We start from the raw sequence: 25314 nt of genomic DNA, 5'->3' as shown, positions 1-25314 counted from the left end.
ACAATATGATCATATCTCATTCTATCAGATATAGAATCAGATTTTTAAATGTATTAAATGTATAGTACATCACTTTTTAAACATTCATGGGTTTGATTAATTTAAAAGTTTTAATACTACAAAGCTGAAAAAAATAATGTTTACAAGAAATTGCAATTTGTAGGCCAGTAGAAGATGAACATTTTAATTTTTTTTATTGAAAGAATTTCTCTATCATCTCCTAAGTTTCCTAGTATACTGCAGTGGAATATCTGGTTCTCAGATATGTTTTGTGACAGTTTAATAAGAGAGTGGAAGAAGCCATTTCTTGCTACAGTATTTCAGGAATAAGTTCACTCATGCACTGCCTAGAGCAGGGGCAAGAAAAAGGATAATCTGTGTAAAAGAAGATCAGACACCCAGTGCTCATCCTGAATCTATTCCCTTTTTATTGAAGGCATGTAAGTGCTGCTTTAATGAGCTCTGGGTAGAGGTGCTAGTTGGAACAAAGTGTTACCGAACAGAGGTTGCAAATAATGCGCCATTAGCTGCACTTCCATGAGAGAAGATGATTGAAAAGTAAATAAAAAAAATTATTCTAGTGTGAGAGATTCAGCACATATGATCAAAAGGTGCAAGTTTGACACTACATACTGAAAGTGAGACTCTGGCAGTAAGAATATTCAATAAGTCAGGAATTCTAGTGGGTTCTGCCTCCATAGTGTATGGAAACAATTATGAAATTCAAATATTTGTAAATGACACCAAACTGCAGTCTTCAGTGTAATTTTTAGAGGCAAATGAAATATCTTAATACTAAAAGTGTTCCTATCCTGCTGTTCAGAGAAAATGGGATAAGAAGTTCCTACAGTGTCAGCTGATTCCTGCTTTGTTGAACAATATTGAAATCAGCTTGATTTTCCATTGATGTTTTGTTTTTCTAATTCCACTTAAAAGAGTAAGTGCTGACAATGCAAATGCCAAGCTTATGGATAGAAGGGCTGAATTTACTGAATTGCAAAGAACCCTTGGCTTCATACAGAGAGAGGTTTGTTTGGGTTTCCTCTATTTTTGAGGTGGGATTTTTTCTGAATTTTGACTGGAAAATAAGATTATGGATTGGAGATACTGGGGTCCCATGAGTATAATTCTGGCAGCCAGTAACTGAACTTAAATAAACAGGCATGCAGCCTATAAAGCTCAGCCATGATATGTGTCACTATTCAAACCATTTAGATGCTGTTTGGATCTACTTTGCTGTTTTTACCATGTTTTATGGAAGAAATTAGGGTACACAGAGCCTCTCCATTTCAAAATCTTCTGATTTAATGTAGCTTCTCAGAAAAACAAGCTTTTCTTTTCAAACAAGTCATGGCGAGCAAGGAGGGAGACAGATAGAATTGGATCTTAATTGGGTTTTGTTTCCCTGAGAAAGAAAGGGTGGCAGAGACAAAAGAGCTGATCTAGGATTTCTGATCCAAATATTTATTTACCATTAGTTAATTTACCATTACCATCATTTTTGAAAGCACAGTAAAAATTCTCAGTACATAAGCAAAACATTCCAATATTAAGGAAATTTAAAAGCTCACTCCACCTAAGGAACTATACACACACGCAGACCATTTTTTGAGATTCAGGCCATCTCAAGCATAAGTGAGAAATATTATTAGCTATCTGAATCTTTAAGAAAGATATGTTAAGAAAGAAGTTCCCTTTCCAACACTAAAAGTTAATGTGGTAGAAGAATAATTTCCCTCTGCCGAAGGAAAAATCATTGGTTTCATACTTGAAAGTTACAACATTAAATTACACTCACTGAGTACAGTCGCCTAAGATCAGTCCCTAAGTGTCAACCATTGTGTAGTCTGTCGCTGTAAAGTAATTTTTCAATCTTTCAATTAAGTGCACTGTATAATTTTATGGCTTCAGTCTGAACGCACGGTTCATGCACAACTGTGTTAAACAATGACAGGAGCAGCCTGGAATGAGGAAAAGACTACAGGGAGGATCCAGTCTGACAATGAAGCTGACATAGCAAAGGTAAAAGAGGCTTTACGTCTGACAGACACCCATGATTTTTAATTATCCTTTCCCGGTGCTGATTGTTGCAATCCATCTCGCCCCCACACCTCTCCCTATCTCTACCCTCCTCTTTGTCACATGCCTGCTCCCTCCTCTCCTCTCCACATCCTGAAATGCCCTTGCCTCTCTTTCCCTGCCTTTTCTTTGTCCTGTTTAACTGATCTCCACCTACCCAAACCCCTATCAAACAAAATAAAAATGTTTGGAACTCATAGGGTGTTTCCTGACAGGCTGTTGTTCATTCCTTCCCTGTGACTCAACCCTTCCCATCCCCACTCTCCTCCTGTGTGGTGAGCCCTTCGTTTCTGTGTATACACCCTCTCCCTACATGGCTTTTGTATTTTCAGGTGGTAAACTCCTCAAGGCAAAGACCATCTGTTCCTTCACTGTACAATCAGACTTTTCCATGAATTAGTGTGTATTCAATACCAATTTAAATTGCATGCGCTTTCAAAATTAATGAAAATAGTTAGCCATTCTAGTACATAATGAACTTTGTGGTATTTTTAGCAAACCTTCTTAAATGCAGGTACATAGCCATAATGAACAGCAGAGGATCACAATGTTCTCACATCACTCATGAACAGTAATAACTCTGGAAAATGAACATATCAAAACCTTAGCTGATATTTCCTAACTTTACTTACTTACAGGAATTCTGGTATTCCAAACAGGCATAAAATTTGAAATATGTCAGAAGACATAACGAAGAATAAATTGAAAAAAAATTTTTAAATAATAAAAAAAAGCCAAGCTGTTCTGTGGGTGGCCATGGGTAAAATTTACAAAAGTAATAGACAGGCTCTTACATGTCTATCTCACATTTTTTCCATCAGTTCAGACTGTTTCTGATGTATTCAGCATGATGAGAAATGAGAAAGAAAAAAAATGAACCACAGTGAGAGAATAAACTCTATAAAACATTTTGGGGACAACCACAGTTATGGAGTGGGTGTTTAGGCAGGATGAAAAATACTATGGAAGTATTGTTGTACACACTCTGCTGCAGCCAACTGAGTATTAGGCACAATGAATACACCGTCAAGTATAATGACATCTTCCTCCTAACTGACACAGAAAAGCAGACTCTTTTAAAACACATTATTACACTCTAAATCATTCTCCTTTATGATAGTCATTACCTAAATATTTCACACAAGAGATTTATTCTACTAAAAAGCACCTGAAACCTATATAAAGTTAATTATATGTTACACAAGGGTTTTTTTTTTTTAGCTCTGATTAATTAAAACATTCTTGGATTGCAATAAATTTGTGCTGTTTAATTATTCAAACATGGGCTTTTGATTATTCAATTTCTTTGTCTATTCCATATATATGGAATAGACCCTTTATTATATGTACAGATTGTACAAATGTGAATAATGAATAAAGTACCAGCTCTGGCACATCTAACTAATAGTGGTACGTCATATAATGTAAACTTATAAGGAAATATTTCAGATGCTGCATATAATATTTTAAGATCATCCTAGGTGATAGTCACTACCTGACATAATTTTCTCATCTTACCTGTGCTTCTCTCTCTCTCTCTCTCTCTCTCTCTCTCTCTCCCCTTGTTTTAGGCTCTGCAAACTTTCTCACATGCTGAAAGCTAAGTTCACATATAGAGGCAGGCTTTCAGCATCAAGTATTAAGATTTAATTGCTCAAAGAAATGCATATGAGTTAGATATCTTTGGTCCATTCAAGGTACCTAAGTTCACAGACAGGTACAGTGTGGCATTTCAGTTTATGAGCATGATCAGGGATTCAGGCCACCCCACCCTTCTCATTGTTCAGATTGCTGAGAACCTGCCTCCCTAAGATATCAATTGGAAAAAGGTAGTCACAGGTTTTAGTCTAAATATTGTGTATATGGGAACCACATCCAAAGGGGAATATAACAAATTAACTTGATTCTCCTTTGACATGTTTATTAGAAGATGCTGTATGTTCAGTAATTAACAACAAACAGCAGTTATTAGAATCCACATGTTGAGGGGGAAAAGAATCCCAAACACCTTTCATTGTTTTAACCAAAACATTTTCACCTTGATTTTTTTATATCAGTCTCTTCTGAATTTATGAAATTTTTGACTGTTCCATTCTTGAAATATCTACCTAGAAAATAAGTGTTTCCTGGGAATATTGAACAAAGCCCTGACATAATTTTAAAGAAAAATAATCTGGTCTTGTATGCTGCACTGCACAGAAGTATTGTAAACTGTCAAATAATCCAAACACAAGGGTTTTCTGCCTTGTTGCTTTAAAGGAAACAACTGATACAAGTTTTGAACTTTACCATGTCAGAAAGACCAGATTCCTTAATGCTGTGCAGAGTGGCTGTTCTAAGGAGGCTGAAGGAATCGATGATTTCTATGAAAATAATTTCTAGTGAAGAGATTTCCTTGGATTTTCTCACCAGAGGAGAGAACTGTAAATTTAAAGGCAAAGATGAAAACCACTAAGGAAAAGAAGCAGAAGCATCAGTGAAGAGAAAATAAAAGCCTCAAAAACATAACACAGAAAAAAATGCATATCATTTCAGGGATATGCAGTTGGCAATGAAAAGCACTTTTTTACAACAAACAAAAGGGGTTTTTTTTCTACACTTATTTGTTTAGAGAAGTAGCAGTGAGCCACTATGTTTTTAGGGAAGAACAAACAGCTGCAACTAATGGTTCCCATGGAAGATTTCTGTAGACTGTAAAAGTCTGTGAATAGCTGAGTTCTTGACCATATGTGCATTTTTGTTGAATTAAGCTTCATAACTACAAGGAGAAATAATCCCATAGGAATTGCCTATATATAATGTCAATAAAGACTAAAATGACTGTCTACAAGACAGTCATTTGCATGCAGTTCAGAATGACTTTTTATGAGAAGAACCTCACAGCAAAAACCCACATTAGAACTCATGTTCCTGACACTGGTGAACTGAGATACTGGGACTTAGCAGTAAAATGCTTGTTGTTTAGCAGTGACTAGACAAGTTGAATGTCTGTTTTAAATGAGGTATAGATCTTAGTCAGATATGTTGCTACTGTTGATGAATTTAAGAAAAATATTTGGAATAAATTAAAAAAGAACTATGTATCAAATAACTCACAAAAAATCAATTAAACTTTGCACAACTTTTATTATAACTGATGCAGGACTAAATAAAAAATGTGGCCTCTGACAAAGAAAGTCCTTAGCCACACAGCACTGGAAACCTAGGAGACACATAAAGTATCACTCTAAGAACAGTAGGTAAAGATAAGTCTCTGGCTTGAACTAGCACAGTTTTTCCTATAAAGCACATCTTTGAACAATGATAAGAGGGAAGTAACACTACTCAGTGAAGTCTTGTATCCAGTAAAACTGATTTTTTTACTTGCTGCACCCAACTGTGCATGCCAGACTCCAAATATATTTCATTTGGCAAAGCGCTGGAGCTGTTATACTCTCTCTAAGCCAAATTCTGCCCTTGGCTTCAGGCACACAACTCCCATTGACTCCACTGGAAGTTGTGCAGAAGGAGATAGATTTTGTAAATTAGGCATGCTCTTGAGATGGTGGAGGGAGATTCACAGCTGAATCCCAGGGTAGGAGTTCACCAAGGGCCAGCAAAGTCAATCTCACCAGTCAGTCCTTTCCAACTCATCAGAGCAATGGCTTAAAAGATCTATAAAATAAATAGCTCATACACACTGCTTGAAAAATAAAAGGACTTTCTCAGCCTTTGAAGCAGGCCTTCCCTCATTACCTCAGAAGCAGTACATACTCAGAGAATTTTGTTTCTCTGCTGTAATTGGTGAGAGGTGTTGCTATTTCCTCAAAATTGTTCCACCTAGATCTGTCCAGGACTTTTCTTACCTATACTGCCATAATTCAAGTCATCCTGCCACCAATTACATCCCTGCTTTTTTCCCTGTCCTAATGCAAGTTATTCCCATTGACTTGGCTTGTTTGATGGCTCTTGATTTCTTTCTCTTCCAGAATCAGTGGATTTATTTTTTTTATTTTCTCACAAGTTTAGAGTAACACATTCTGTGTCATGCAAAGTTTAACAGATGGGTGCTTTAACTTGGACCTCTCATTTTAACCTCAGTGACAGAGAAAAGACCTCTAAGCATAATGGAAACAAGCCCAGCTCACTGCAGTTCTCCCACACTCATTTCTTTAAGCAAAAAACATGCATCTGTTCTGAAAATCCCCAAAAGTCACAGAGTGTAGTATGCTTGCAAAGACACAAGTACCAGAACCAAATCAGTAGCGCCAATTCAAGTTTACAATTTTTATGTGCTTTCAGTGCAGAGATAAACAATTCTCCTTTAGGTCATACTCACAAACCCAGTGAAGATCAGATTCTGCTTTGATATTCACATCTTAGGGTCTGCTTGTCTTGTAAATGAAATTCATTTCTTTAACAAGAAGATGAGAACACTGCAGCCTAAAATTTAAGGATCTACTTAGCATGTTCTCCTAAGGAAAAATATTTTTGTTTATTATTTTTTATATATAAATATTGTCACACCAGAACGACAAAATGTACTGTGCAGGTATTTGCAGGAAAAGAATTACTGTGTTAAACTAGCCCAATGTAAATATGTTACAGAATTAGACCCAGAATGGCTTGTGAAAAAGATAAAGCATAATAAAATAGAGATAAGAATGTGATGGAAGAAGTGAGTGACTAAATAACTGAAGTATGTTGGGTTTCTAAGATAACAGAACTGTATTTTTCCAGTGGTTTCTACCAGTTAGCAGCAGTTTCTTTCAGCATTCCTGCCTCCAACTATCAGACCCTGTTCCATTTTCTAGCAGGCAAAGGTAGTGAGAGGGCTGAAGACCAATTTTTCACTTCTCTCACAATGACTGTTTTGGTCTTCAATAAAACTCCAGTCCACTTTTTGCTGCTGACTGGAAGCACTGTACACTTGGTGACTTCATAACATCAGTGCCTGGCCTGTTATATAAAGTGTTTTAAATATAAAATCCTAGAAAATATAAAACTTTCTGTAAGCAAAGAGAGTGGTCAGCCTTCTCCTATTTCTCTGTTTGACAAAAGCAGCCTTCAGTGAAATATCCCAGGATACAGTTGTTCTCTTCATCCAAGAAAAGTCTAAAAAAACCTCAAAGCATATGAATGTTCTGTGAAGTCACAATCTGTTTTGCTGGTGAACCATGGACACACCGTTCTTTTCTCCATTTCTGCTTGGATTGCTAGTAACAAGGTCCTTCAAAATTATTCAATCACTAATTACAACGTTACTGTGACTAGACTGCTGGTTTCACACATACACATGAAATCGACTACTGACCATGTTTTCTAAGAGATTCCAGAGATTATTCTTTTTCCCAATGGATGTGTTGACAAAATTGCTGAAAGGCAGATCTTTTTGACATTGATATTAGTCCTTTGTTCAAATGAAGACACAGTCACTGTTATTCTCCCTATACTGAAAAACACCCACCTATAAATCAGATACATGAAAAACAACTTTTCTTACAAATAACAATTTTAAAACCTCCTTATCAAATCTGAAGGCTCAAAGGAATGAAGAGATGCCTGCCAGCCCTGTTTGATGAAGCATTTTCTTGAAGTATCAGCTATCAAGGATCATCTCAGTACTCCAAACCCTGAGACTGGCTTGCCACCTTTCAAAATCTCTCAATCCATCTCTCAAAACAAACAAACAAACAAAATCCTTCCTTGATCCTTGCAAATAACCAAAGTAGTCTTATGGAAGGTTTTTACAGTTTTTAAACTCATTTACCAACTCCTAGACACCATAAGAAGACAGTAAGTCCCTCAAATATGTAGGGCTCAGCAGGAAGAAGGAGACACTCCTGAATTTCTCAATTTACATTTTATACAGAGAATGAAAATCTGACTCGAGAAATCACTTTGCCTTCTAATTCTCTTGCCCCCTCTCTTTGGGTATGTCATTTTTAAGTTAAGCAAAAAAAACCTAAAAATATGTTCAACAGCAAATATTTTTATTTCACTTGTTTGATCAATTTCTACATAATTTGGAGACAATAATTTAGAGATAATAAATTATTAAATAACAAGTTCCTTCATAGTTTTACTTCTTTCTACTTATCATTATAAAATATACAAACTATGTACTAAGCAAATGTAAGTGAAATTTTGTATGAAATAAGAGGGCAGAATTAATATTTTATAAACGTCATGGGTAAGGAACTACTCTTCTTTAGCAGGAGTCTGTTAAGAAAAGTGCAAGATGTATTTTACATCAGGAAACTTCCCACATAAAAAAATGTTTCTTCAGATTAGTTATACCAAACCTTAAATATCTGACTAGTTAAATGCAACAATTAATCCCAGCAGCTGCTTTTCACAAATAAAGATTCTTTTATCAATTTTACAAGCAAGGGGAAACCCAGACTTGCTAAGGCTAGTTCAAACAGAATAAAACACAGAATACACCTAGTAGAAAAGGACATTTTCTAGTAAAGATTTTCAGCCACAGAATTAAATAATGAGTTACCGGATATTTTCCCTTTATGAATAATATTACTGTTCTTGTAAGGGCTGTTTTGGATACTTTAGTGCTTTGCATCAAAACATTCTCCTTTCCTTGCTAATGTGGTCGAATTAAGCATTAGCAATTTTAGTGACCTTTTATGTTCATAAGTGCAAGAACCCTGTTGAAGTTCACCTGAGTCATTGTGGCTTAATTCCCCACTGGTAACGATTGCTGTAGGAGCCATGCTCTGGTGGGTTAGAGCCGAAGAGACCCAGGGAAGAAATGTTAGTGGCAACCAGGTTAATAAGGGGAGTTTATACTGAAGCTTTTGAGGGAATGTTGATTGTTTGGGAGTTTTTTTCATTTTTTTCATAGCAGCACTTAGAAGGCTAATTTGGATAGTGCTGTGAACACCAACCTGTTCATAGAAATTTACTTCTCTAATGTCTTTTCCGTCTCACCGTTACTGATTTTTTTTCTGCTTCCATTGTGCATACCATATGATTTGTAACATGCAGTCACAGTTGAAGTCAGACCCTGAGAGCTGAAACTGAGTTGAAATAACTGGATTTTGTAGTCACTCAGTAATAATTTTGGAGCCTTCTGTAGCTTAGAGAAACTTGGTTTCTCTAAAAGAGAGACTTCTAAGAGCTCCTCTTACAGAAGAAGCATTTAACATTTATTGCAGATCTTAACAGAAATTCTATAAGGTTCTTTCCCTCAAATATGAAAGAAACATAAAGGCTACATTTGAGTTTTCTTTACTAGTTTATGCAATTTTCAGAAAAGATGGACTTGTGATTAATTTTGCAGTAAAATAAGAATAACATTGTGATGGAAATGCATTGATCTATTTAATGAAGGATTGTAAAGTCAGCATCAATGTAGAAACAAGGATTATTGATTCTTTTAAGTAACATTTGAAGGATTGTATATTTTGCCTTAGAATTAAAATGTGTTCCATACAATAAAAGGGACCTAGCCAAAAAGCTTGTAAAAAGATTTGAATACTTAGACACCTCCACCTGCACATAAAGAAATGACTGTGTATTATAGTCTAATATAAGATATATGTCACCCTAATAAAGAAAATAAAACACTTGCATAAACATTAACAATAGCAGTACATTCAGTGTACACATGTTCTTCCATGGCTCATAAGGGAAATAGACGCATATGCCTACCATATTTACAGCATATACTGGAAATCAGAAAAAAGCATTATAAAGATGGAAACAACCTTGCAACAACAAGCCAGATTGCTCCTTCTAGTAGTCGGAAAGGCTTACAAGGCCTGAACAATTAATAGGTTCTGTTCATTTTTGACCAGTTAACAATTAATAGACATCACCTGGCTTCTGGTATAAAAGGCAAGGTAAGACCAAAGACAGAGTTCTTGAAAAGCTGTGGAAAATGGGAGAGAATTAAAAACAAACTAACCAACAAAAAAAAAAAAAAATCCAACCAGCAAAAAGATTTATTAAAGTCTTAAGAGATTAAACCTAGAGGACAGTGTTTCTGTGAAAGAACTGCAGCAGTAGAAGAGATTGCTTGTAAGCAGGAGGTGTGTATTTTAGGCCATATATTTTGAAATCTCCCCCAGAGAATTGTATTAGCTGTAGTACCTTCCTCAGGATTCTCATTCCCTAAGCATAGCATCCTTTAAGTTGTACCTAGGTTGCAATGTGTTAGAAATACTTTCATAAAACAGAAACTTTTTATCCACTTTGAGGGCAAGTGCTGCTATTTACAGAAAAAAAAAAAAAAAAAGCCAGATCCAAGCAATTTTGGAGATGCAGCATAGATTAGGTCTTACACACCTCCATCAAATTTTAAAAGGCCAAGTATCTATACCAGCTGGGGTGCAATGCCAACAAATTCCTTCACCAGCTGACATGCCCAACGTGCTGTCTGAGCATTGGCACCTTTTTCTCTTATGAGTCACTATGCCAAGTCACAACCAACTCAGTGCTTTCTAGGATCTTGGAGCTGCTATTTCTTTTTTGGCTAGAGCAGCAGGAGCTGGATTTGCTCCATGAAGTCCCCTAGAAGGAAATACTCAGACACAAATGTCAGCTGTTCACCACAGATATGTCCAAGTAACCCAGACTGTTTGAGGGAACACTATCCTGTCATAAGTCTCATTTTCCAATTTACCTGAGGGTCTCTTCCCTCCCCTGAGAGTTTTTCACTACTTCTAGCATCCTCCTCTTTATTCTGAATTCATTGTTCCAGCAGAAGGCAAGTACTTTACAGCTGAAGTGCAAGGTACAGATTCACTGGGGATGTTACTCTTGTAGTCCTCGTTGGCCTGGGGCCACCTGGCCTTACAACAACAATCTGCCCCTTTCTAATCTGTCTTCCCTAGAAGACTCATAGCATTATCACCAAAGGGTTTCTGGTTAGCATGTATCAATATGTAAACTACTCTCAGCAAATATCACATTAACTTTTCTTTCTGTTCCAGGGAAAATTAGGCCCCTATGGCCTTTAGGCTCTGTATAGCTGAAATTTTGGCAACATTGTCCAGACAGGCCCTTCTGTCTATCTCCTGTGCTCATTAACAGTATTTGAGAATATTATCTGATTATAGTAATTTCTGTTATATTTAATATAAAAGAAGAATCTAGACAGAGAATGTCTATATACAATTTATGGTATGGGTCTGTACTAATTTTACTTTGCTATCTAAGTTCTTTCCCACTTTTATCTTCCAAATAATGCAATTGTGTGGCAGCAGGTGAGACATTTCCACCAGCTACATTTTGTGACAAATTTTAAGTTCAGATCTAGTCTCAGAGGAGACAGGTGGAAAAAGGAAAGGGAGAAAACATTTTTAAAAATATTTGTTGGGGGAACAATTAATCATCTTTTACAGGTGCTCGAAGAAGAGAAACAGCCTCACAGATCGTCATTCTTTATTAAATCTTTGCAGTGAGCTCAGCTGAAATCTCTAGGAGGAAAACTAACATTGCTTTTACCTTCAGGCAAAGGTACTGTGAGCCTTCACTCAGGAAACTGAGTGGTACATAGAAACCAGTAGAGAGAACTGTGTGATGCAAACTCTCATGGCAAAGGGGTCTAGCTTTTCACTGTGCACTTCCAGAAGCTCTGGGTAAGACCACGGACTGAATGCTTCCTTGGATTCTTTCAGCAGTGCAGCTTCTACTTAAATCTCCCCTCAAGCTGACCAGTCAAAGCAAGATCAGAAAATCAGACCTAATACGACATAAATCATACCAGTCTAGTGATTCCAATATAGTAAGGGAAAGAGGCTGCATGGGCATAAGACAACTGGTTACCAGAATTACCAGTTACGACTGGATCCTAGATTACTTTAGTAGGGCATCACAAGACTAACTCAAATTATTAAGCCATTTCATATGCTGTACTCCAGGCCAATCTTTACTTTGTTGTTTGGGTTTTTTTTTCTGAAAACCAGCCTTTTCAACTGAGATTTGTGTGAGTCCATTTATATTGCAAATGTTTGGTCCCCAATACAGTCTGGAAGAAAAAATCCAAACACTTTTGAATGAATCCATAGAAAGGTGAACCCTCCATTTCAACACCATCCTGCCAACAAATATGGAGTATCATATTTTGTTACATTAATCCTAGACCCATGAAAACAACACATAAATGTTTCCATATGGTTTTCAAATAAATGTCCTATATCCCATATTCTGTAAATTGTTCCCTCAAGAGGTATAGGCTATGGAAAGTCAGTCATCTATTCCAGCTCTCATGGGAGCACCGGGCCTGATTTTCCACAAGCATTGTGCTCAGACAACTCCACTGAAGTTAGCAAATCCCAGAAAATAACAGTCATGGAGCTGGTGTGAGCACAAAGAATCAAAACTACCATCTTTTACCTCCAAATTGAAGTTGTATCTGGATTTTTCTCCCCCAACATGCTAAAATTACAGGCATCAGATGAGCATGCCCTGGCAATAGCCAGCCACTTTACAGATGTTCACTTATGTACCCCAGCATGGGCTCCCAGGGCTGCAGCTCTGACAAGATCCCTCTTAAACCATATCTGCACTGGGCTAATGGCAAACCCCTACTCCAGCTGCAATTTCAGTCTTTCCTTATATATTCTGTGGGACCATTTGTAATGTTTATTTATAAATTATTAATATTTCACTACAGTTTGTTAATGCATTAGCATGGAAGTAAAAAAAATTAACAAGGCTTTGGCTTGTGCAGCATAAAACATTGTCTCATACCCACTCTCCCCACAGACATCAGTTTCTGTTTTAAATAGTCTAACTACAGCTTCCTGTGTATAATATATAAAAGGCACAACCCTTACAAATGCAGTGAGTACTCAGCCCACAGGATGGCTGGAGTAGCTGAGTAAAGCGGAAGTTCTTTACAGTCACACTCTCTGTTATAACTCATTATAGTAATGAGTCACTTTAAACATATATTCCTATAATTCATGGAAAAGTTTTCCAGAAGAACTAAAATTTGCTTTGTGAATCTAATGTATATGAGATAAGATTCAGAAACTTTTCTTGCAATCTCCTTATTTTTCTCAAAAAAACATGAGCACCTGTATAGGTCTGCACATAGATTAATGTTTTCCTGACTTTCAGCATTTTTTTATTATGGAAACACAAGAAATACTTCAGGAAGGGGAAACTAATTTGGCTTGATTTCAAACTGGAAGGGTTTTTTCCTCCCAGAAGAACAAGTTTTAAAATAAGTGCTGGGAAATGGTTCTTCACAAACCTGAGCATGAATACGAACTGTGGCTTTGTATTTCCTGATCAGGATGGAAACAGAAACATAGACCATTCAGACCTATACCCTAAAATTAACTCAGAGAGCACCATTCAAAAACACTTCCTTGAATCAGCAGGGGAGGAGGGCAATGAAAGGCTTGATGAGAGTTCGGTGAATAAAGAGGAAATAAGGGAGGAATGAGGGAAATGACAGTGGACCCTGCACCTCACACAAGCTCTTTTAATTCTCCTTTGTATGCATAGATCATGGTTACTAGCACAAACAATTTGCAAGGACGGATTTAGTTACCCCAAACGTCGACATGCATTTTGCACAACACTTTAGCCTCCTAGGCTCATGCACTGGAGTAAGCACCATAACTTTGCTCACACTTTTAAGCAGAACTTACTTGGAAAGGCAACAGTGATAACAATATTATCTTAGTCAGCTCTGTGAAAGACACCTATCTCCACAGGACACTATTTGTGATATTATTACACTTAACACAGGAGAGTGCCTATAATTGCAAATTATTTATCAATATTTTTGTTACTTAAAATGTCTTGGATTAGGCCTGCTGTGAATAAATTATAAGGTCCAAGGGCAAGTTGTTTATATCAGTGACTAGACCAGATTATTACACTGAGAAATGGTCAGCACATCCTGTTATTGCTACTACCAGAAAAAACACTGCACGAAAAGAACTAGACAGACCAGTTGCCTGAGTTCTCAAAAGGTTTTATTTTTAGCCTAATGACAAAAATGTCTGTGTTTGCACAGGAAACAAGAATGATTGATACAAGAGAGTGGAAATAAAATTCTTCATCTAATTTTCAGTGCTACATTAAAGACTAGACTCCTGTTGTGTCAGAGAAGCAATCAGTGACCCTTAGAATGACAATTTTTCCACCAGTCCCCCTCAATCCCCCACTTTTCTGCTCTTGAAAGCTCCAACACACACATCAATTCCTTGTGCAAGTTAGAGCATTTTCAGAACTACTCCTATTTGTGTCAGTGAATAATGATGCTACAGAGAACAGCTGGCATAGCCAGAATAGCTTGTCCTTCCCCCAAGGCATTTCAAGTTGGCCCTGTGGGAATGGAGGCAGAAAGCAGTTAGATATCATGCTGTTCCCCAGTGGAGTCATTTGCTGTAGCTGTAAATTGCTTTAAGCTCTTGTTGTTACAGTTGTGCAAAAGGTACTTATTTGGGGTTAAGGACATGGATCAAATTGCAATCAACCTGGACCAAGTCATCAATACCAACTTCCAAGCACCTCAGTAAGGCTTCTACACATATTAGAGTCACCTTCCAGCTATTAATGACAGATCTAACTTCTAGATTATTTTTGCCCAAGTTAAACTAACATTTGAAAACATGCTGTATTAGAAATATGGGTAAAGTCCTGCCTACATGTACATCAACAGTAGTTTTGCTATTAATATGGTACCAGCAAAGCTAGTGTTTCATTGAGTGCAATAGGAATAAAAGATCTCATTTCTTTTATTGAAATTACCATTCTGCTTCAGTTCTGAATTTTCAGAGAATGTTCATTGTTGTTAATTAAGTTACTTATTAGTGTTTCAGAAATGCCCCAAGGTTTCAGTCAGGAGCAGTGCCCAGTTCTGCTGTAAGTGAACTGAAATGAAGTGAAAAGGGTTGTTTCAAAAGAAATACTAGGATTTGCTCTTATATACCTGTTGTGGTTTAATCCAGGAGGCAGCTAAACACTGCAGAGCTGTTCAATCACTAAGCACAGTGGGAAGAGAATCAGAAAAAAAGTAAAACTCATGGGTTGAGATAAAAACAGCTTAATGGGACAGAAGAGGAAGGGAAATAATGATTAAAGAAGTAAAACAAGTGATGCACAATGCAGTTGCTCATCAAGTCAGTATCAAAGCACTGGGCCACCACCTCTCAGACAGTCCCACCTAGTTTTGCTGTTCACCATTATGCCACCATAAGGTATGGGATATCCCTGTGATCTGTTTGGGTCAGCTGTCCCCATTGTGTTCCTTTCCAGCTCCTTGCGCACCTCCAGCCTGGGTGCACTGGGGATGGAGTGAAAGGCAGAAAAGGCCTCGACTCTATGCAAGCACTGCTCAGCAACAGCTAAAACATCCCAGTGTTATCAATATTATACTCATCCTAAATCAAAAACACAGGGCTCTACCAGCAATTAAGAGGAAAATCTTCTCACTCCCATCCAAAACCAGGACAACTGTCAATCTCCATAAGATTATAAAACAGAGAGCCGGGAGCTAATAATTTTAGGTGTATTTCCAGTGAAGGAATTGGAACGTCAAGGTTTGTATAAACAGAACTAGTGGCTGGGGATTCCTAAACTCCGTGAACTGATGGTTGCTTGATTTCAAGCTGACTTGGAGATTTCAATTAAGCTAGTATTTGGGGAATTGTTGTTGCTATCTTGACCAGTTTTTAAAAAAGCAAAATAGTACAAGTTCCTAATTCATTACAGTTATGATTCTGTTTCTTGTGCATCTTCATCAATGTTTCGGCTGGCTGAAGTCCTCAAGTAACCTCATTCTAACTAATGGTGAGAAGGAGAGATTTTAAGCTTTCCTTCAAAATTTGGGAAGTGATGTAGAACAAGCTTTTTCTTTTTGTGTGGTGACTTTAAATAGGTGGAGAGAAATTGGCCAAAACTCCCATCTTGATCCCACTTCAACTCAGAGGGATGGGCTCATCCAACGATGAGAAACATTTGTGTGCTTTTGAGAAAGCAAATTGAATGAATGAAGCTAGAAGAGCACAGGAGCTCTGCACACTATTTTCTTTAACAACTGAATGACTCTTTATGGTTAGCTTATAAATCTTAAACCCCTCACTTCATTTAAAAAGATTGAAAAATACAGGGACACTATGAAAAGCTAGATATCTAAGTACTTCATACACTACATTTTTTATCATTAGAGTTTATTAACTAAAGCCATTTGAAAGGCATTTTGTGGAGCTAAAGACAAGACTGACCTGAAAATTATGCAGGTATGTTATTTCAGCAGAGAACCTGAAACTAGGTAAACAAAGAAGGAATTCTGGAATACATGCAAACAGTGTAAGTAATTTAAAACCAATATATTGTGCTTATAAGCTCTGCCTAGTTTTAGAAAAGAAAAAAAGGAGAAGATAAAATAACACAAGGAAGAGGAAATAAGATCAATTATTTGCTTCCTAATAGCAATACTTCTCTGTTTGTCCTAAGAAGGCTAACCAAGCTTAACTGCCAAGTTATGTCATATGACTGCAAGCAATCAAGGATGCTTCAGGATAACTGAGTCATCATTTCATGGGCTGGGGAAAAAAACAAGTCAGAATGGCCTTCTGGGGACAATATCACAGATCCCAGCAACACAACACCCTGAAAAGGATATATGGAACCTCCTGGGACTTTTTTCTCCTCTTTTAAATAACTTCAGAGATACATTTTCTCTGAGCTGTGTGGTGTCTGCCTTACAGCTAGTCCTCAGTCATCTGAAGATTTAGAAATTTTCACTTCATTATTTTTCAAGATTTTCACTATCTTGTTAAGATAGTACATTTTGTCATTTAAATAGGAGATACATCAAATTTCTCTGATTTAAATATGGGTCAAAGATAGAAGTCAATCCCAGAAAATCAAAAGTTCAAATTTCAGAGACAGAATATAATCCTGTCTTGAATGAGACCTATGTGTTGTATTTCTATAGCTAACATGGAGGTCTTGTTTTACCACTTTAATACAGTGCCTATATACATTCTCATGTCAACATCATCTCCTGGAATGCAACTGGTTCATATTTGCTTTTCTCCTAGGCCCAGGGAACAGTGTGGAAATGTCATAGTTTCAGCTGCAGCAACAATGTATGAAGAGGAAACACTATAAAGAGGAACAAAGAGGTGGGTGATGAAAGATGAGGTGCTTGGGCAGAGCTGCAAAGAGCCCTGAAAATGCATCTGCAGAGTAGGTGTAAGAAGCCACATGATAAGATAAAGTGAACAGTGTGGGGCAAAGAAATAACAGTTATTAAAGAAGCAGAGATAAAAAGAGGATCATTTAGAAAATTAATTAAATGTCCTAGGGGTTAGACTGGAGGAGGGGGAAAAAAGAAACCCCTAGAGTAAAAAAAAAAAAAAAAGAAAAAAGGAAAATAAGAGGAGGCGGAGGTAAATAGCAGCTGTGGAAAAGCTGTGGAAAGGGTTGGGAGGACTGATGATTATTAGGTAGGCATTTTTTTAATTTTGTGCCAGGCTCTGTAAATCTTCCCTTTACCCTGAACCCAGAGGTGTGGAAACTTGAGTATAAATTCAGAAATTTGGATACTTTTCCAGATCTTACCTAAATCATATAAACCTCCTTGTATGTAGTATAACTTAGCCAGAAATAACTTAAGAACTCTTTTTTTTCTGATGCTACTTAGCACAGCTGGATAGATTATTCATCCTCAGTAATACTGATGGCAAATACAACCTTTTTCTCTTTGAGAATCCTTTGTGAATAGGCTTTAAGTCTGATCTTCAAAATGTGAAATGCCTCTTGATCCCGTTGATTCCCTGAGCCTTTTTTTTTTTTTTATGTACCTCCTGTCTGAAATTAGTATTTGCACAAATTAGGTGAGTAGACTCTAACCTTTGTCAGCATCATTAAAGGTGGTCCACATTTGACTACTATCAGAACATGAGGAAATTTGCAAGCAAACAGTCTCAGTACTTCAGATTTTCTTTCATAGGCTGTGCTGTAAATGTTATCTGGGTGTAACTGATACCTGCCTGAGTCTGCAGAAAGCCTGAGGCTGTAGAGATGTGATGGCACTCTGCCTTCAAGAGGAGTTAACTTCCTTGGTTTTAAGCATCAACATTAAGTTTCTTTCTACACTGTTCAAAGCATGTTTAGGAAGGAGGGGAAGCATTTGAACACACAGATCCATACAGATTTCTCTGAGCCTCTGTTCTCTTCGGTATGCTTTTAATAACACCATGGGAGGGGTGAAGAGTGCAATTGTTCCTATTTTCCTAAAGAGAGAGTTCAACTTTCAAAGGTTTGGGAAATGCCAACATGGGGGTTCAGATACTGCACAGTTTAAGTATTCACTGCCTCCTAGTTGGAGCACGTTATTGGTTAGCTAAGTCACGGGATATTCTTCCAGCTCACTAATTGGGTTAGTGTATCCTTTTAAACAGAGGAATAATGAACGCTCTTGTTTGTAAAGGAGTAGCCTCGTTCGCATGCAAATACGGGTATTCACACAAATCAGCCATTCCTCAAACCTCCTTAGGAACAAAAAACTTTCTGTCTGAAACCGCAGGAGCAGCAGATAACAAGGGGCCTTGATATGGAGAGATCAAACAGCCATTTCAAATTCCTGTGAATGTTCATGAATACTGTTGTTCAATATTCATCCAGTTCTGGCTTTTTCTCCATTATGGAAAAGAAAACAAAAAGTTAAAATAGGATGTAAAGGAATGAAGAATATGAAATGGTATTGCTTTCAGAACCAATTCACATATTTTGATGTAGCTGCATTCAGGTTTTGCCTTATTTGTGAAAGACAAATTATTATTTAAAAAATAATGTAAAAAAAGTTTTTGGGATTCACTGTTTGTTCAAAATGGACATAGCTCAAGCCCAAAGAACAGATCCAATAAACATGAGGTAATCCCTAATTTCCGATGCCTGAAATATCAAGATATACAGTATCTAAGCAGATGAGAAATAAGACTTGCCATCTGAAATTTTACCAGAAATTCTTCGCCAGTTCTCCAAGACTCCTCAAAGGATGAGTTATGTTCTCATCTGGCTATAAAAATAGCTGTTTAACCATAAAGTATTATACAAAAGTAAATGAAAAGAAAAGAGCCTTGCAAAGAGTGACAGCTCCAAGGGTAACTTGGCACCCTTTCCTCACTCTGTTTTTATAGCTGTAGGAATTCCTTATTACTTTTTCTCAAGCTGTCATCAGACCAACAGAACCCGCTGTTATTTGGGTTTCTCTTCTCTTCAAATGGAAAGAAAGGGATGTAATAAAGGCAGGCCATGAGCAATAGGTTGTAATCTATCCACAAAATAGCCCCACCTTGCTATTTGTTCGCTTGTATTGTGTTTGAACAGACTCCCAGTAAATATGTCTGCTTCACATTGATCATCTCTGATAGTAGCATCCCTAATAGTGGCTCCATCTTGACAGAAAAATGGTAAGTGTCATTGTGCTCCAATGTTTTTGTCTCTTTCTACAGCCACTGCAAAACAAAGCTGTTAATTAATCTGTTGAAAGACATGATGGTGAATGTTTTGTAAAACCCAGATGTTTCCCCACTGATTTCTTAAATAGGAGCACATAATTGTGATGATTGGAAGGCCATTAATCCAAACTACTTGGAAGCAAAAGAGAAAGAAGACTTCAGCTTACACTTTCACTGTGACAAGCTTCTATACCTAAGATGTCTGTCCTTCTGCTCACTGTTGTACAAACCTAACCAGTCAAATAATTTCCCCAGTTCTTCTCCATCTGTTTTCTCACAGCAGTGTTAACGTTCACTTAAATAAGCATAGCAGCATTAACCTTTTGAACTCTTTGTCTCTCAACTCTGCTCAGATCAGATTTGTGGTCTAGAAAGTTGACTCTTCCCTCAAGTTTGACAGATTTTCTTATTATCCCCTGCTGACCTGTAGAGAATTGCACTGGCTCAATTCCTGAGGCACCTACAAGTTTCAGATGGACTCAGCCTCTCTGGCTGATTGCCTGTCATAAGAAGCGTCAGTGGTGTGCTTCTTATTTCAGTTTATTCCTTTCTTTTCAACAACTATAATGAATTCTTTTGCACCCTTGTATTCTTCTTTTTAGCAGGCCTTGCGTATCACATTTTCATCCTCAATGCAAAGATTACTTCAGAAAATCTATCTTCAAGAAAAAAATTTGACAATACACATAACAGCAAGTGCATTAATATGTGCTTTATAAGATCTGATTTTACTGATTCTGCCTGCAGTAAATTGTATATAAATCACATAAGCCATTACCTCTTTGATTCAATCTTCCTATTTGCATAAGTACTACTAGTACTCATAACTAAGGCTGATAGGTTAGGCTTAGATAGAGTAAAATGTTGATGAAGATGACTGCTCTTCATGCATGAAAACTGTTGAAGGAATTATGACCCTTATCTAGAGTATAGCTGAAGTTTTGGATAGTGCCATTCAACACAGAGGCTGATAAGTTGCTAAAAGCATAAGCACATTCAAAAACTGGTTTGAATTAAAAAAATTAAACGCAATGGTGAATCTCCAGCAACAGTCCAGGTATGTATTTTTAACCCCTAAAGCAAATATGACTTAGGTCAGCCACTTTTCACTGCTATAGGTTGATTTCTCCTCTTTTGCTGGCAGCTGTGCTAATATGAATTACATCACACTACCCAAGTGAGTTACCACAAATCAGCTGGCCTCTAGTAAATTGGGGTGAACTTTAGACCAAGAAAGGATTTTTTAGATAGGCTTGGTGATGCTGTTTGAATTATGCTCAGACTGAGCCAGAAGTATAAGCATTCAGAAAGCTATAGGCAAACAGTGTGGGTATGACCTTGGGAGAATGTTTGAGGGAGGAATAATATTGGAAAGAATGCTTAGAATAGAGCAAGGAAGCTACTATCTGCTCATTTCAACCCTGTTTGGAAAACACACCTTTGGTATACTTTTACAAATTAACAGAAACAAGAATTTGTCATGTGAGGAGAACTGTCAAAATAAGGGCTAAGGCTAAAAAGCTAGATCCCAATAATGCAGTACAATGCATAAACAGTGTAGAAGAAGGAAAAAAAAATTAGGAATGTCAATTTGTAATGCAATTATTCGAGTGTAACAATCTCTATTTTCTCTGTTGTAAGGTTTATGTTCTAGTTTCTCTGTGGCTCCCATAGCAAGCTTCCCCTTGCTCCCTGGTTTGTTCTGCTGAGAAAAAGCTGTGAGAATGACTGTAAACGGATAAGAAAGGCCAAAATTACAGACAAGGCTGTGCTTGCTTAGGTGGTGTCATCTATAACTCAAAGATTTAGGAGGGAAAACACAAATATAGACAGGAATAGGATTTGTGTGGTGTAGTACCAGACAGGAGTCCCAGGCTGAGCATATCATGAGTGTTATCACTGGAGAGAGTGACATCTCTCTGGTGCTTTAGGGAATAGCAAACACTGGTCCACACAGTAGCAACTCTTAGGTTGACACATTCATCAGGGTGATGAGCATGTAAGTGCTCAGCCTAACACTTAGTGATTCCTGGCTATCTTTTTTTTGAGTGTTTTCCTGTGAGCAACTGCTTAAACTGCAATGAAATGCTTTGTTCATGGCATAAGTTGTCTTTGTAGAAAATCTTTGCATTACTCTAAGATGCCTGAACAAGGCAATGAGAGAGGAACTGTAAGAATGACAGAGAACAGAGAATGAGCAGTGCAATGACTTCACTGTTAGTCCACAGCATTTCATGGAATAGGGCTGTTTCACTTCAGGAGCAGCTGCTGCAACTTCAGTACTTCCCAACACTGGTGGGCCCAACATTCCCAACATCTCAAGTGGCCCAAGAGGACCTGTTGTAGACCACAAAGATTCAATACCACTTGCACAGACTAGCAGCACAAATGCCACAGTTTAGCCCTGCAAATGCAGACTACAATCCTCCCCTATTATGCAGAGCTGCTATGATGTGAATCAGAAAGTGATTCCTCAAGAAGCAGCAAGACAGCTTGCAGGCTGCCGTACGACTCTCTGTTGGAGCAACTGACAGGGAAAATCAGACACCAGTTAACTGAGGCACTGATCCAAAGCCCCTTTAAACACCTCAGTGACTCTCCTGGAAATAAGATGTAGAAGCTTTTCAAAAGATTACCCTTAATCTGTCTCAGCATGCAAAACAACTTAATACATTTATCTTTTTTTGTCAGCTAGTGAATTCAAATCCCTCTGCAACAATTTTACTAGCAAGTCAAACTTCTCCTACATAGCAAATGTCTGTCCTAATTATGCAAAAGGTGGGTCCTTTTGTTACTGACTTGTCCTGCAAATGCCAGTCCTTCTGTCAGTGGGAGTTTTGCTGCTGAATCAAACAGCAGCAGTAGCTCTGAGGGATCACTGATCTTTGTGTCTCTTTGAAATCTTGGTTTATACTACCATGTTTGATCTAGTCACCTCTCAAGCACCGGCTGAGTCACCCTCAAGCACCAGTTCAGGTCAACAGACACAAGCTTGCTTCTTAACCTGGACCCAATGCACCATGGATTTCTTTTAACCGTTTAACATCTTTTCTTCTCATGTTATGTTGAATGCTGGTCTTCTCGGCAAAGTAAATGAACTGTCTTTTGTGCTTTTTGTGATGATTTTCTATTTGTGCTTTTAACAGCAAATCAGCCCTGTCAAGCTTGTAAAAATATTTGAAACACGGTGCAATGGAAATCTATTTTGTCTTTCATTTTGTATCCTGCTTTCCAGAAAGTATCAATATTTGCTTTTCAGCCATACTGTTTGGGTATTAAGGTATTTCCTTCACCATCCTCAAAAGCTGATTATTCTAATACAGCGCAGGAAAAGTCTAGTATTTGACTTCTTTCAAGTCAGAAATACACAGTTTTATTTTTTTAAATTCTGTTAAATCATTTGGCATTCGATATCTTCAAACCAAAGTCACCTTAATACTAAAAATCAAATTGTCAGATATTGAGTTCTTTGGCTAGTAACTATTAAAGAGCAGTAGCTGTTCTGGAGTAAGTGCACATTTCTCAGTGGCCAGATATAATTTTGAAGTGCTTATAATCCATCTAAGCATGGAATTTTTAAATACCTTGTTCTATTATATCCATTCTATTACATCCATTCTTTCAGCAATTTCCTTTTAAAATTAGATTTGTGCTAGGTTTCTCTCCCTTAAAGCAGTGAACCAGAGAACTGCAGTAACCTCTATTGCCTCTCACACCATATTTAACCTTATACATGTATTAGATATAGATTAGCATCTTGGTGTGGAAAGGCTTATGTTTAGTAGAATTTGGCAGTTTCATTTTAGAAAAACTAAATCAATATATCCTTCATTCTTTAGGAAAAAGAGGAAGATGCTTTCAGTCTTCTCCCTCAAGGCATTATTTTCAAGCTTGTCTAGAGTGACTGGGCTAATGGCATCATTGTGATCAGTGTTTTTACAGCATAATGAAACCTCAATGAATAAAATGTTTTTTTTTTTCAGTTGCACAAATCATTATTTGCAACATGCTATAATGTGGTGATATGAAACCTTTTCTGGTCTGACAGACTTCTGCAGATTTAAACATTTAATTTTGAGTTCAAGAACACGGTCTCCAGGAGAGAGGGTGTTCTATTCTGGAAATTTTGTATGAGCCAGGAGGCACACCACTTAGTCCCCTACCAAAAAGAGAAAGTGGGGAGGACACACAAAGGTGCTGTGATTTCTCCAGGCACTTCCCTGGGCTCCCTGGTGGCTCCCACACAGTGGTGCTGGCTAAGCTGAGCAGACGTGCTGTGCTCCAGCCCACGACGACACAGCAATTAAACAAAGCCCTTATTCTCAGGAGCACTGCAATCGCAGTGAGAGCTCTGAAAATGCCAGTGAGGATATGCTAACACCAGTTAGAGGAGGAACTGCTTGGTGGGCCAGCTGAGACAAGGCAAAGTGGGGGCTGGGTGGCACTGGAGGAAGGGCCAACTCCCCCTCAGAGGAACTGGGGCCAGGAGGACACCACTGCTCCTCTGGGTGCAGCCCTCTCCTCTGCTTGGCTCAGCTGCTCATGCCTTGGCAGTCACTGCTGCCCCATATGTAAGTTTTCTGTGCTACAGTGCAAGCAGGAAGGGAGGAGGGCACTGGGGAGAGAGGAGTGTCATGGCAGGACCACCCAGGTACTTTTCCAGGTGAGGAATGAGGGGGAGAAGAATCTATTTGCCCCAGGACCCAAAACAGCTCTTGGTGTGGGTTCTAATAACACTGCTGGAACAACTAAACCTGTGAAACATTCATAAACACAAGGGCTTATTCTTGTTTTTTTTTAATTACATTCTTTTTCATTCCTTCATTTTTTCCTTCTTCTTCTCTTTCCTTCCTTTTTTGCTTTCTTCCTCTTCATCTCTTTATTTTTTTCCTTCTTTCTCTTTTTTCTTTTGTTTCAGTTTTCTTACCTTCTCCCTGTCTTTTTTGCTGTTGCTCAGTTTTAATATGTTTCTCTCTCTCTTATACACACATACAAAGATACACACAGGCTGCTTCTCCAGAAAACACTACTTTATACTTTGATGGCAGAAAGCACCAAGGAATCTCAATAGCATCAAAAACAGTGCTGATGCTCCACCAGTTTAATTCTGAGATGTTCTCTATAGATAAACTGCTATTTTTAAAGCATGGTTACGTAAAGAGTTCATTGCAAATCAATCCAGAGTGTGCATTTATAATACCAGTTTTTGGGCAAGAATATTCTTAAAATGGTCCCTCTAAACATTCATAGGCCATGATAAATAAAAGTTGTTGATGATGATTGCAGTAAAACAACTTTCCTTTTGCTTAGGGGAAGCATGCATGAAAAGGCAGTTTCTTTAGAGTAACTTGATGTAAATTCAAATCCTTTATTATCTCACAGAAAGCCTCATAAAGTAAAATACATAGTACTCAATTACTAGCAGATCCTGGAGGCAACAGTACGCTTCTTTTCTGATACGTTTAAAAGATGTTATTTTCATGATTTTCAGTCATTGTGATAATACAGTCTAGTCACTAACTTTGGACATCATTACAAAATATTTACAACAGCATAAATTATTGCAGAAACAAATAAAACAAAAAGAAAAGTAGAAAAAAGACCATATTTTTAATAAAAAAACTTCTTGAGATTTTACTGTCTATTTAGTACAAATTCCATATTTAATTTTTTTCTACTAGCAGAATATTTGGCTAAAATATTTCATAAATTTCAAAAAAAATTAAATAACAGGTCTTTTTATTAGGGGGAGTTATTAAAAAAACAGACCAAAATTACATACTTTGATATATTTTTAATG

The sequence above is a fragment of the Vidua macroura genome, chromosome 2 (assembly GCF_024509145.1).
Source record: "Vidua macroura isolate BioBank_ID:100142 chromosome 2, ASM2450914v1, whole genome shotgun sequence".
Lineage (NCBI taxonomy): Eukaryota > Metazoa > Chordata > Aves > Passeriformes > Viduidae > Vidua > Vidua macroura.
Note: the sequence above shows the minus strand (reverse complement) of the source record.